Raw genomic sequence first — 12,886 nt, 5'->3', positions numbered from 1 at the left:
CATGCAGGAGTGCAGTCGTGCTTTTGGTTGATGATGCTCAAGTAGATTGACATTTCTTTATTGGCATGGCAAGTGAAACGAAAGGTGAAAGTAGTTGTTTCAATGGAACAAAAACTTGAACCCTTACAAAGACTAGATAGAGGCAAAACTATGCAAAATGTGGCATCAGAATATGGTGTGGGGCATGTTACTGCTGGTGAGTGGAAGAAATAAAAAAGGAACAGGAACAGGGCGAACAGGTAACAGGAGAGTTTGGAGAGGGAGTTTAGAGGGGAGGTTAGAAGGCACCAGTGACTTCTGACCTTCTTTAAAACATAACTCTTAGAATAATCTATATTCCAGAGGTTTAAAAAGAATCCCTGTTTATACTTAAACTTATTCGTTAGAAAAAGGAGACCGAAGCCCAGCAGCAGAGTGGGGGCTATCCTGTTTATTGTGTCGAGTGTACCTGCCCTGTGGGCGGGTGGCGTATGTGTGCACCCGTTGCAAGAAGCTCCTGACCCTCAGAGACTGAGTTTGGGCTTTGGAGGCCAGGGTTGCTGAACTGGAGGAGCTAAGGGAGGCAGAGAGCTATGTTGATGAGACTTTCCGGGACACTGTAGTACTGTCCCACCTCCAGTCTGAGAGCCCCAGTGCTCTTAAGGAAGATGAGTCTCAAGGGAACAGAGCATTCAATGGGAGCAGAGGGAAACCATCCCATTGTTGGGACCCTCCTCCCAGAGGATGCTGCAGTATCCTCTCGCACTGAGGATACCTCTGAGGGGGAGGGAATGCCAGTTAGGAAGAGGCAGGTGTTAGTAGTGGGTGATTCGATCGTTAGAAACATAGATAGTTGGGTTTGTGATGACCGGGAGAACCGTATGGTCACTTGCCTACCTGGTGCGAAGGTTGCGGATCTCTCGAGGCATCTAGATAGACTTATGTGTAGTTCTGGGGAGGAGCCGGCGGTCGTGGTACATGTAGGTACCAATGACATAGGGAAGGGTAGGAGAGATGTCATGGAGGCCAAATTTAGGCTGCTAGGAAAGAGACTGAAATCCAGGACCTCTATGGTGGCATTCTCGGAAATGCTTCCAGTTCCACGCGCAGAGCCAGGTAGGCAGGCAGAGCTTCAGAGTCTCAATGCGTGGAAGAGACGATGGTGTAGGGAAGAGGGGTTTAGATTTATTAGGAACTGGGGACACTTTTGGGAGAGGGGGAGCCTATACAGGAAGGATGGGCTCCACCTAAACCAAGGTGGAACCAGACTGCTGGCACTAAACATTAAAAAGGCCGTAGAGCAGTTTTTAAACTAAGAGATGGGGGAAAGCCGATTGGTGCGGAGATGCACGTAAATCGGAGGGAGACTTCTCTTAGAGGAGAATCTATTGATAAAGATTCTCTAGGCTGTAGTCAGAAAGAGGAGGGGAAAGGGCAAACCATGGGACAGAGCAGACAAACAACCGCATATAAATTAATCCAATGCATCAGGGAAGGGCAGACAAATAAGCAGTGGCAAATTTTTAAAGTGCTTGTACACAAATGCTAGGAGTCGGACTAATAAGATGGGTGAACTAGAGTACCTCGTATTAAATGAGGACATTGACATAATAGGCATCACTGAAACCTGGTGGAATGAGGAAAATCTGTGGGACACAATCATACTGGGATATAAAATATATAGAAAGGATAGAGCAGGCCGGGTGGGTGGTGGAGTGGCACTGTATGTGAAAGATAGTGTAGAATCAAATGAAATAAAAATATTAAGTGAATCAACATGTTCCATAGAATCGCTATGGATAGTAATTCCATGCTCCAATAATAAGAAATTAGCAATAGGGATATATTACCTGACCAGGACAGCGATACTGACATTGAAATGCTGAGGGAGATTAGAGAGGCTACCAAAATAGAGAACTCTATAATAATGGGGGATTTTAATTACCCCCATATTGACTGGATACATAGACTCAAAATCCCACCCACCCCTCCTAGAATAATCCTCTCACCTATATCTCAGATATTGAAGCCTTCAAATACTTTGAAGACCCCAAGATGCAGAGAATCCTCCAGCTGTGATCTGTACCCCATGCTACAGAGGAAGGCGAAAAACCTCCAGGGCCTCTGCCAATCTACCCTGGAGGAAAATTCCTTCCCGACCCCAAATATGGCAATCAGCTAAACCCTGAGCATGTGGGCAAGACTCATCAGCCAGACACCCAGAAAGTTCTCTATAGTAACTCCTATCATCCCTCCATTGACCTATTTCCCACTGATAATGAATGGTCAATTAGGTACCAAGAACATGTCACCTCAGGAAGAGAAAGGGAGATAAAATTTCTCAATAGCTTAAATGACTGCTTCTTGGAGCAGTTGGTGGAGGAACCCACAAGGTGACAGGCAATTCTCGACTTAGTCCTGAGTGGAGTGCAGGATCAGGTCCAGGAAATAACCGTTACCGGACCGCTTGGGAATAGTGACCATCATATAACAACATTCAACATTCCTGTGGTGGGAAGAACACCTCAGCAGTCCAGCACCCTGGCATTTAATTTCAAAAAGGGGAATTACACAAAAATTAGGAGGTTAGTTAAACAGAAATTATAAAGCAAAGTGACTAGAGCCAAATCCCTGAAAGCTGCATGGAAACTTTTCAAAGACACCATAATAGAGGCCCAACTTAAAAAACATAGCAAAAGAGCTAAAAAAGTGTCACCGTACAGATGTGGTCTCCTCACCTCAAAAAAGATATTTTGGCCTTAGAAAGGGTTCAGAAAAGGGCAACTAAAATGATTAGGGGTTTGGAACAGGTCCCATATGAGGAGAGGTTAAAACGACTGGGACTTTTCAGTTTAGAGAAGAGGAGACTGAGGGGGGATATGATAGAGGTCTATAAAATCATAAGTGGTGTGGAGAGGGCCAATAAAGAAAAGTTATTTATTAGTTCCCTAAATAGAAGAACTAGAGGACACCAAATGAAGTTAATGGGTAGCAGGTTTAAAACTAATAAAAGAAAGTTCTTCTTCACACAGCGTGTAGTCAACCTGTGGAACTCCTTGCCAGAGGAGGCTGTGAAGGCTAGGACTATAATAGAGTTTAAAGAGAAGCTGGATAATTTCATGGAGGTTAGGTCCATAAAAAGCTATTAGCCAGGGGATAGAAATGGTGTCCTTGGCCTCTTTTTGTCAGAGGCTGGAGAGAGATGGCAGAAGACAAATCACTTGATTGTGTCTTCGGTCCACCCTCTCTGGGGCACCTGGTGCTGGCCACTGTCGGCAGACAGGATACTGGGCTAGAAGGACCTTTGGTCTGACCCAGTACGGCAGTTCTTATGTTATCATGAAATTGAAAAATGGTGCTCTGATAGAGCTTCAAATGAAGGTCTGAAAAAAAGAATGAATGAAAAAATGCGAGTATGAAAATGTGAATGAAGTTTTATTTTTGTGGTTCACAAAATAGCGAAGACAAAACAGCATGCCAATAACTTGACCAATTCTACACGAAAAAGCGCTGGCATTTCACAACGAATTTAGGAGAAGCTGACTTCACAGCTAGTACAGACTGGCTAGATACAGTAAAACTCCAGTTGTCCGGCATCCAGTGGTCCGGCACGCCTGATAGCCCGACACCACCTGGAACCCGGAAGTGCTCCAGGCAGCTGGACAATTGGTGCTGCTCTGCCCCAGGCTTCCCCAGGTCAACCGCTGGTCAGTTTCAGCAGCGGCTGACTTGGGAAAGTCTGGGGCAGCGCAGCTGAGGTGCTGCCGGGTTGGTCCCACAGTGCCGAGGGGCAGCGCTACGGGACCAACCCAGCAGCACCCCAGCTGCTCTGCCCCAGGCTTCTTGCAAACACTGATACAGGTACCTACCAAATGTGCGTATTGATCAAATCAAAGGGTACACACATTTTCTTACATGGCAGGAAGTAGAAATGCATGAATAAATATGGTTCCTTATCCTTAATCTAGAAAAATTGTGTGTAGCTTTCCACACAATGTTCACAGATTTAAAATAAAAACAGTGCAGGCTGTGAGGGAAAGGAAGAGAAGGAGGGGGTTGGGAAGAGAAGTGAGCTGGCTTTGTAAAAGGGAGAAGAGTCTGAGGAAGTTAGTCTTGGGTAGAGAGGAGACATTAGGCAGAGTGGGAAGAATAAGGTGGTTTGGAAGGAGAGGAATGAGAGACTGGAAGATTTAGGGGAGAAGGACGAAGAATTGACTAATACAATATAACAAACGAAATAAAACAGAAGAAAACTCAAAATGGTAAAATGATTTGGGATGAGAGAGCAAAGACTGGCGAATATGGGGAAAGAGAAGATAAAGGGAGTATGATCAGGGAAAGAGGCTGGGAGGAAAAGAGAAGAGGATAGTAAGAGGCGTTTTGATCGGAAAAAGAGAGAATGAGATAAATCTGAGAAAAAGGGAAAGAGACTAGGGGATGTTCCAGGAGACACTGATGTGGAAGGGAGAAAAACTGAGGGAGGTATGTTGATAGGAAGGGGAGAGCAAATCCTTGGAGGAGTCTGGGATAAATAAAATTAGGATGGGGATGAGGGGAAATTTCACAGAGAACAAAAGCTGGAAAGACAAGTGACTATAGCATTTAGAGCAGAAGTAGGGCTACTCAAAACACGGCTGGCAGGCTGCATGAAGCCTGTGACCCATTTGTTTGCAGCCCATGGTGTAATTTATGTGGGGCTCAACACACTGCCCATGGGTGCGATCCTTTGATCATGGCCTCAACTGAGAACATGCTCCACAATAGGTGGGGTGAGCACTGAAAAATGCAAGCGGACAGGCTTTCTGGAACAGACGGATACAGGGTGTCAGCATTTCTAGCCCCCAGGGAAGGGATGGAGAGGGCCAGAGCGTTGTGGGAAGTGCTTTGTATTCATGCCCATCCGTGTGAAAGAAGTTATTTGCATGTATATGCAACCACACTTAAGCTGCAGCCCTCGGCATGTGCTGCCCCTGTATCATTGTGGCCTCTGGGGCTTCCAAAGTTGAGTAGTCCTGATTTAGAGGACTCATGGTAACTTGGCATGCTTTCCAGAGACTGCTGCAGCACAGGAAAGGAGCCAAACCACAATGGAACATTAGAAGAGAATTGAGAAGCAGACACAGTAAGTGCTGAAGGTCCTTTTTATTTTTAAAAAGGGAATGGAGACAAAGTAATCTGCAGTACTGGAACCTTTTACAGGTGTCATGGGGGGGGGAGAAGAGAGTAGTGGTTTTGCAGGGCCATTCCTCTCAGCATTTCGGACAAAATTTCTTTTCTGGGTGTATATGTGACCGTGTCATCCTCCCTTAGTTGAAGGATGCCTTCTCCCCAACTCCAAAACTGTCATTACATCCCACAGTTGCTAAATAGAGAAGGGTGTATTTAAATTAGCTGCAGTATTACCACTGTATGTGTCAGGCAGCCCCCAAGCAGGTCTATTAAACTTGGGAACAGACAGTGCTAACTCTTATGCACCATCCATCCTCTTAATTGCCGTCTTTATTTAGGTGTCTTAAGTCACATTTTTCACAATCTACAACCTATCCTGAAAAACTATCCCTCCATGGGCAGTTGCTGCAGACCCCCAGCCCCATCCCATCTGCTGAGGCCCCAAGCACCACGGGGAAGAGAGGAGGTGGGGCAGCACGCTGAGCGTGTCATTCCGGGAGGAGGCAGGGCAGTGTGTGGAGCATGCTCCCTTGGGGAGGGGAGCAGGCAGGGCAGCGTGCTGAGCCTGCCTCAGCATCCCTGGAGCATTGGGAAGTAGAAGAGAGGCAAGGGGGGGACGCATACACATGGCACGGCTCCCCCACCTCCCCAGAGCACCAGGGGAGTGGAGGGAGCTATGTGGCATAGCTCCTTGAGCACCAGTGGCTGCAGGAGGGGGGAAAGGGCGCACAGTTCCAGCCTCCCCAGCCAGGAGCACAAGGAGGGCAGGCGCTGGAGGGCAGCAACACTCTGCCCCCAGAACACCTAAAGCAGGCTTTCTGGGGGTGCAGTGTGGGCATGGCCATGGCTTGGGAAGGCAAAGTCTTACCTCATCTAGGCCACAGGATACTTATGGATCCCTCACTCCCACAGGTCTTGGGAAACAGGCCAATCCTCACCTACAGACCACCTCCTAAATCACAGATGGAGAAACTTTTTTGGGTTGCGGGTCACTCATCTACAGAAAAAAAAATTAGTCATGGGCTGCAGACAAGTGAGAAGCAGACACGCCTCCTGCAACAAACCCTGTTGACAACTCAGTCCACATATCTATACAAGCAACGCCATTACAGGACCTAACCACATAAGCCACATCACCACGGGTCATATAACTACACATCCTCTAATGTCGTGTTTCTCCAACTGTGGGTCCTGACACCCCAGGGGGTTGCGAGCAACTTAGAGGGGGGTTGCGGTATCACAAAGTTTGAGAAACCCTGCTCTAACGTAATATATGCCATCAAGTGCCAGCAATGCCCCCGTCATGTATATTGGACAAAGTGGACAGTCTCTGCAACAAAATGAACTCAAACTAGCTACAAAAATAAAGGGAAACAAGAAGACTTTCTATAAATATATTAGAAGCAAGAGGAAGGCCCAGGACAGGGTAAGTCCATTGCTCAGTGAGGAGGGAGAAACAATAATAGCAAACTTGGAAATTACAGATGTGCTTAACAACTTCATTGTTTAGGTCTTCACCAAGAAGTCTGATGATGAAGGAATGCTGAACAAAGTGAATGCGCTAGTGGGAATGGGGTAGGTTTAGAAGACAAAATAAAAAAAGAACAAGTTAAAATCACTTAGAAAATTTAGAGGTCTGCAAGTCACCAGGACCTGATGAAATGCATCCTAGAATATTCAAGGAGCTGATACCTCAAGGTTCAGATACCTCCTCTATCATGTTTGAAAAATCATGGAAGACAAGAGAGATTCCAGAAGACTGGAAGAGGGCCAATGTAGTGCCCATCTAGAAAAAGGGAAACAAGAACAACCCAGGAAACTACAGACCAGTCAATTGAACTTCTGTGCCAGGGAAGATAATGGAGCAAGTAAATTAAGGAATTCATCTGCAAACACCTGGAAGAGAATAAGATGACAAGTAACAGCCGGCATGGGTGCTGGGAACAGCATCACTCAACCCACCCTAACCATGTTTCTGACCAGGGAGGCTGGAACTGTGTGGCCTCCTCTGTACTCTGGGAGCCACGCTGCATGGCCTCCTCCCCCCTCCTCTGATGTTCCAGAGAGGCGGGGGAGCCACACTGCACTTATGTGTCTCCCTTGCCTCTCTTCTCCCCAGTGCTCCAGGGAGGCTAAAGCATGCTGCCCCATCTCTTTTCCCCTCCCTGGTGCTCTGGAGAGGCTGGGGTGCACTTGGCACGCTTTCCTGCCTCCTCCCCTCCCGGTAAGGGGTGAAACCTCAGCACAGGAGGCAGGACTGTAAGTGGGGTTGGCAGCCTACCTCCCCCATCCCCAGCTACACCAACCGCTCATGTCAGCACTTCTGAAAATTAGTCTATTTCTGTAGGTATCTAAATATGGACTACAAAGCCTAACAGTGGGCACTCATTTTTAAAATACGTTGCCCAAGTTTTTCATTATCATTTTTCTAAAATATGATCATGAATGCAAGACTAAAAATGGAAATTATCCTCTGTACAAAACTTCTTGGTATACTTAAATTGCATGTCTACATGCATATACATTATTTCATATGCTCTCATAATTCAAGTTCTCTCTAAAAGTCCCCCCCCCCCACACACACACACAAATTATTGACTATAGCAACACAGTACAGCAACTGCTGGCTGATTAATTGTGCTAAGGTTATTTACAAATTAAGTTAAAAAGACACTGGGTAATGCTGAAAAATCAGGACCACAGAGCATTACCTTTACAGCAAGGCTTTTGCTCAAGCTATAATATCAGTTAATCTTACAGCTGCACATCCGCTGTACTTAATGTAAACCTCAACACCACTGGAAATGGGATTATAAATCACATACTTTCCACAAATTGAACTGTGTAACTATATAAATAGAAAAGGCATATGAAGACCAAAATCAGCATTTTCTTTCTAGGAACAACATTAAGTGTAACCAACACCTAAGCAGGGAATGTGATTCCATCTTTTGTAAATGTGTAGCTAGCATGTTAGTGACCTATTTATAGAATCTCTTATGTAAAATGAAAGCCCTGAAAAATGACTGGAAGAAATCCAGGCAATAATGCTTTTTATTTTTAGAACAAGGTGACTTAGACCTCGTCTATTTGCCAAGAACATATGTGAAATATCTTAAAATGGCAACTTAACTTCAAGGAAAGCTCAGATATCAGAAAGAACTCTCATCTATGCCCTCATTCCCATGCATGTTGATTAATGCAAAGTTCTCTTCTCTAGCATTGAAGAAACCTCAGATTGTCCCATTTCTATTTATGCAAAATGCTGCTGGAAAGACTTTATTCTGACCCATCACCTCAACACTGTCTCTCACACATCCCTTTTGCTTTCCTACTTTGGCCCCCCGCACTCCCCTGCATCAATCAAAAAACTGCTTGTCTTTCTTTCAAAGGTTTTTCATGGCCTATCCACACAATTATATCATTTCAACTTCATAGAGTCGCTGGCATTTGCTCTCTTTGTGCCACAAATGGTCTTGATTGTTCCTTTATATATTTTTTTCCCCGACAAACCACCAAATCCTCCCACTTTATTCTCCTCTGGCACGATGTGATGTTCAGCAACAGCCTAACCACCCTCAGAACTTGATAAGTTGTTGTGGAGTGAGATTCCACAATTAGGATCCTACAGATCTCTTACTGTTTGTTTCCAGGGGTCGGGAAGGATCTTAGTTACAGACCTTTTAACTATCATGTTCAAGATTGCTTAAGTAAAAGCTTGGAAGAAGTACTAATTGCACAGTCTCCTGCATTGGCAAAACAAAACAATTTTTAAATTTTTAAAGGAAATGTGTCTATGATTAAGCTTGGGATTTATGAGAATTTCTCGGTTGTACTGCTGGCTGTCTCTACCAGCGATGTAGGCAAAATTTAAATTTTACATGCATCAGTTTTCCCAAATGTAATAGGAGATAATACTACCTAATTACGTCACAAGGTGTTGTGGCAATTAATATTTGTGAATATTTCCTACAATAAATATGTACTGGTATTTTTTAGGTTTACTTTTTAAACTAAACTGAACGAGCAAACAGCAATGAGTTAAAAAACATTGCAAGGGGACCAAGATGGTTTTTAGTTGAATATGTAGTAGCTGGTCATGCAGTATATTATGAGCTAAACAGAAATCAGAGATGCTTGCCCTGCTGTATTATTTCTGGTATACACAAAGCAAATGCGCACAGTGGATTGTCACTTTTGTGCTCAGGGAAACTAGCAGTAAGTGCTCCCTGCCTACTGTGAAGTGAAGAAATCGTCTGTGGGTGGGATGGATGGTGATATAAAAGTAGGCATCTTGAAGATCAAGAGCTGCAAACCAATCCTTGTCATCTAATGCCGATATTATCTATGCAAGAGTTACCATTTTGAACCATTTTTTTGGAGATAACAGTTGAGCTATCGAAGATCGAGTATGGGTCTCCACCCTCCTGTTTCCTTTTGGGTGAGGAAAGAGCAGGAATGGAATCCTTCCCTTGAACTCATCCGGTATTTTCTCTACAGTTCCGATGGAGAAGAGACAATGAACCTCTTGTTTTAGCAAGTTCTCATGAGAAGGGGCCCCGAAGAGACACGTGGTAGGTATGGTGGTTGGAGGCAGAGAAAGGAAAGGGATGGTGTAGCCAGATGACTATCTTCAGAACCCAGCCATCGGACTTGATGGTGGATCATTGATAGTAAAATGGTCACAGATGGTGGTGAAATATGGGTGAGGCATGACCACTTGGATTGACAATGGCAGGTGTTTGCAAGCCCAACTGAGAAGTCAAATCTGTTTGATTGGGGGTTCGGCTGGTCTGATTGTGCCTTCTTTGGGGTCTCTGCCTTGTTCATGGCTAGTCAAAACCATGTTGCTGTTGTCTGTTGTATGTTGTATGAATAGTTGTGGCACCTCTGATAAGGCATGTAACGCCTGCATCTGTATGGAGGCATATACATACCGAGAGTACGGAGAGTGGTGCATGCATCTTTGCTCTAATGTAGGACTCCATCTGTTTTCTCGGCAAAGAGCTTCTGTTTGTCAAACAGGAGGTCCTCGACCTTATTTAGTAGTTCTCTTGGGACTCCAGCCATTTGTAACCAGCAAGCCCTCCTCATCACAATTGCGGTAGCCGTCAAACGGGCGGCTGTTCCCGCGACATATAGCGCAATCTGGAGACCTGTCCTGGTGGAGGCATAGCCTTCCTGGACAATGGATTTTAGGATCAGTTTCTTGGAGTCCGGCAGGTGTTCCATAAGCGTTTTAAGTTTTGTGTAATTTGTCCAATCAAGATTTTGACAGAGTGCAGCATAGTTAGCAATACAGACTAATAGTGTCGCCGAAGAGTACACTTTGTTCCCAAATATGTCCATTCTTTTGCTGTCCTCCTCAGTTACAGAATTCTTATACTGAGGGGCCTTGGGCCTCTTTTGCACAGCATCTATAACCAAAGAATTGGTCTGGGGATGAATAAATAACAATTCCATCCCTTTCAATGGGACAAAGTATTTCTTGCCTACCCTTTTGTTTGTCGGCTTATTTGTTCTTGTGTTTGATCAACAGACTTTCAACATTAGAATTAAAACTTATGAGGCATTTGCCAAGGAACCAATAAAACCAAGGTCTCTGTAGGAAAAATTATGAACCTTTGTAACACTGTTTCATGTTGGAGCATGACATATTTTGTATCACCCTTTAACTCTTGATCTCGAAAATTAATATAATAGGACTGTAGAGAGCATGGTTTAGCAAAATATGCATGACTATAGTTCTACTTTTGCTCTCCTGCTCCCAACAATGTCAATGGGAGTTTCTCTGCAGGCTTTAAGTTGAAACAGGATTGGGCAGCAAGGGTCAAATTTTCATGATGGCTGCCAATGACAGAAATATCTGGCTTGTGCCATAGACATTAGGAATTCTGGGTTACAGATTTCAGAAACAGAAGCATAAAATTAAGCGGTACATCACCCCAAATCAGCTCCACTTGTGAACAAGCCCAAACGTAATCAATTTTCTAACTAATGGCAAATTTGATTCAGATTACATTCTGAAGAAAGAATAATGTTTTGATTTATCATGCCTTCTAGTCAATCACATTACTTAAAACAATTCACTATTTTGTAACAATCTTCTAAAATATAAAAATGCACCAGTAATTGAATTTGCCATGCAAAAGATTTCAATCTAAAGTACTGTTCATTGGAGATGTAAGACCAAAAAACTGTCACCTTGATAAATACCCATTTCCTCTTCAATGGTGTCAAAAGTAAACAAATGTTCAAGAACAAAATAAAATCATTATACCGGCATATGAAGAATTACATACAGAACCAAAACACATGTTTAGAGAAATCAGAGTCCCAATGAAGTTAATGACAAACATCCACTAAATTCACTGGCATCGGGATTTGACTCTTTAAAAACCCTATACAATAAACCAAGTCTTACTAGAAGGATTTCTAAACTCCTTTAGATATTCCACATTTGTTTGTTTGGGTTTTTTAAGTTAAGTGTTCATTGCTTTGATAAAAAATATTTTTGTTGAATCCTTAACTACTCTATCTTCATTAGCACTTTATACATTGCTTTATTTCTTCACCCCTGTACAATTATTCAGAGAGCTTCTATATTCCTTCCATACACTTACAGGTTGGCTAAAACAGATGCATTATTTTACACGATTTTTCTATCAGTGATCAGACTACTTGGATCAAAAACAAAAGAAAAACATGAACAGGACTTGATTGGACTTTCCTGTGAAATATTCATATTTTAAAGATTCTATAATAAAAAGTCATTTCAGGATCACTTTGAATATATGTGTAATAAGAAATATGCACTTCATGCAATACTATTATGCCAAAGAGCTTTCAGAACCTGAAAGATGGGTAACAATCGGTGATTTTAGTGAAATCTGGCAGGTGACAATGCACAGAATTCTAACCAGATTCAAGTTGTCTTGATAGATCATCATTATCTTCTTTTTCTATAGGCATGATACAAATTCCAGTGAAGCTTTCTGGACGTGGTCCTTTGATTTTTCCCTTCATTTTTTCCCCACCACAACCTATTCTAAAATATAATCCAATACTGATCTTTGAAAGCACTGTGAAAAAAATTACTTTCTAACAGAAGATAGAAGTAAAAGAAAAAAATATGTAAATGTTACTGGCTTAGCAGGGATTTGCAGTAGGGTACAGGTACCATAAGATATAGCCAACATGCCCAGCTCTTGATATACTCAGCTTTATTAGTGATTTGGGTTGAGTTACTAATTTTTTTATACAAATTCACGATTACTTATGAAATCTAAAAGTTGAAAAACCTAATTCCAGTTTGAAAGCCATTGTTCTTCTCTATACTGCTTCAATTAGTACAGTCTTACGCTGTATTTTTCAGATATAAATGTGATCTCTCTATTAGGGTCATTATAGTTATTGTAGTTAATTTCTTCTGCATAGGGTTGTATCTGTTGCAATAGTCTATAATACAAATAGCATTTGACAACAATGGTGGTAATTCTAAATGCATTACATGCCAGCCATATTGATCAACCAGATAAAAAAATGACATCCAGAAGAGTTACATACAGATTGTGACAGACAGAAACAGAATCAGAAAAATAATATTAACAGGAGTAAAATTACAGCTTTCATTTATATGTGCATGTGTGTGCACTATTATATATTATGTGTGTGTGCACTATATATGAAATGTTCTTTTTTTCCAAATCTTATTCCCCAGAGATAATTCACTATTTTC

General features: G+C 42.9%; 1 protein-coding gene across 5 annotated transcripts in view; it reads right to left on the bottom strand.

Moving 5' to 3' along the window:
- The window catches only part of ADARB1 (adenosine deaminase RNA specific B1), a 92,626-nt gene that overhangs the window by 43,593 nt on the left and 36,147 nt on the right, over positions 1 to 12,886 (bottom strand). The window contains exon 2 of one of the 5 annotated variants that reach the window (XM_075934164.1): positions 6,017 to 6,145. The exons of 3 other annotated variants lie outside the window; for them this stretch is intronic. The gene's annotated coding sequence lies outside the window, so the exon portion shown is untranslated. The remainder of the gene's footprint in view (positions 1 to 6,016; positions 6,146 to 12,886) is intronic. One more of the 5 variants, XM_075934163.1, reaches the window with a different exon arrangement.

The sequence above is a fragment of the Pelodiscus sinensis genome, chromosome 7 (genome assembly GCF_049634645.1).
Source record: "Pelodiscus sinensis isolate JC-2024 chromosome 7, ASM4963464v1, whole genome shotgun sequence".
Classification (NCBI taxonomy): Eukaryota; Metazoa; Chordata; order Testudines; family Trionychidae; genus Pelodiscus; species Pelodiscus sinensis.
The sequence above is the reverse complement of the archived record's forward strand: the minus strand, read 5'-3'. Positions and strand labels throughout refer to the sequence as shown.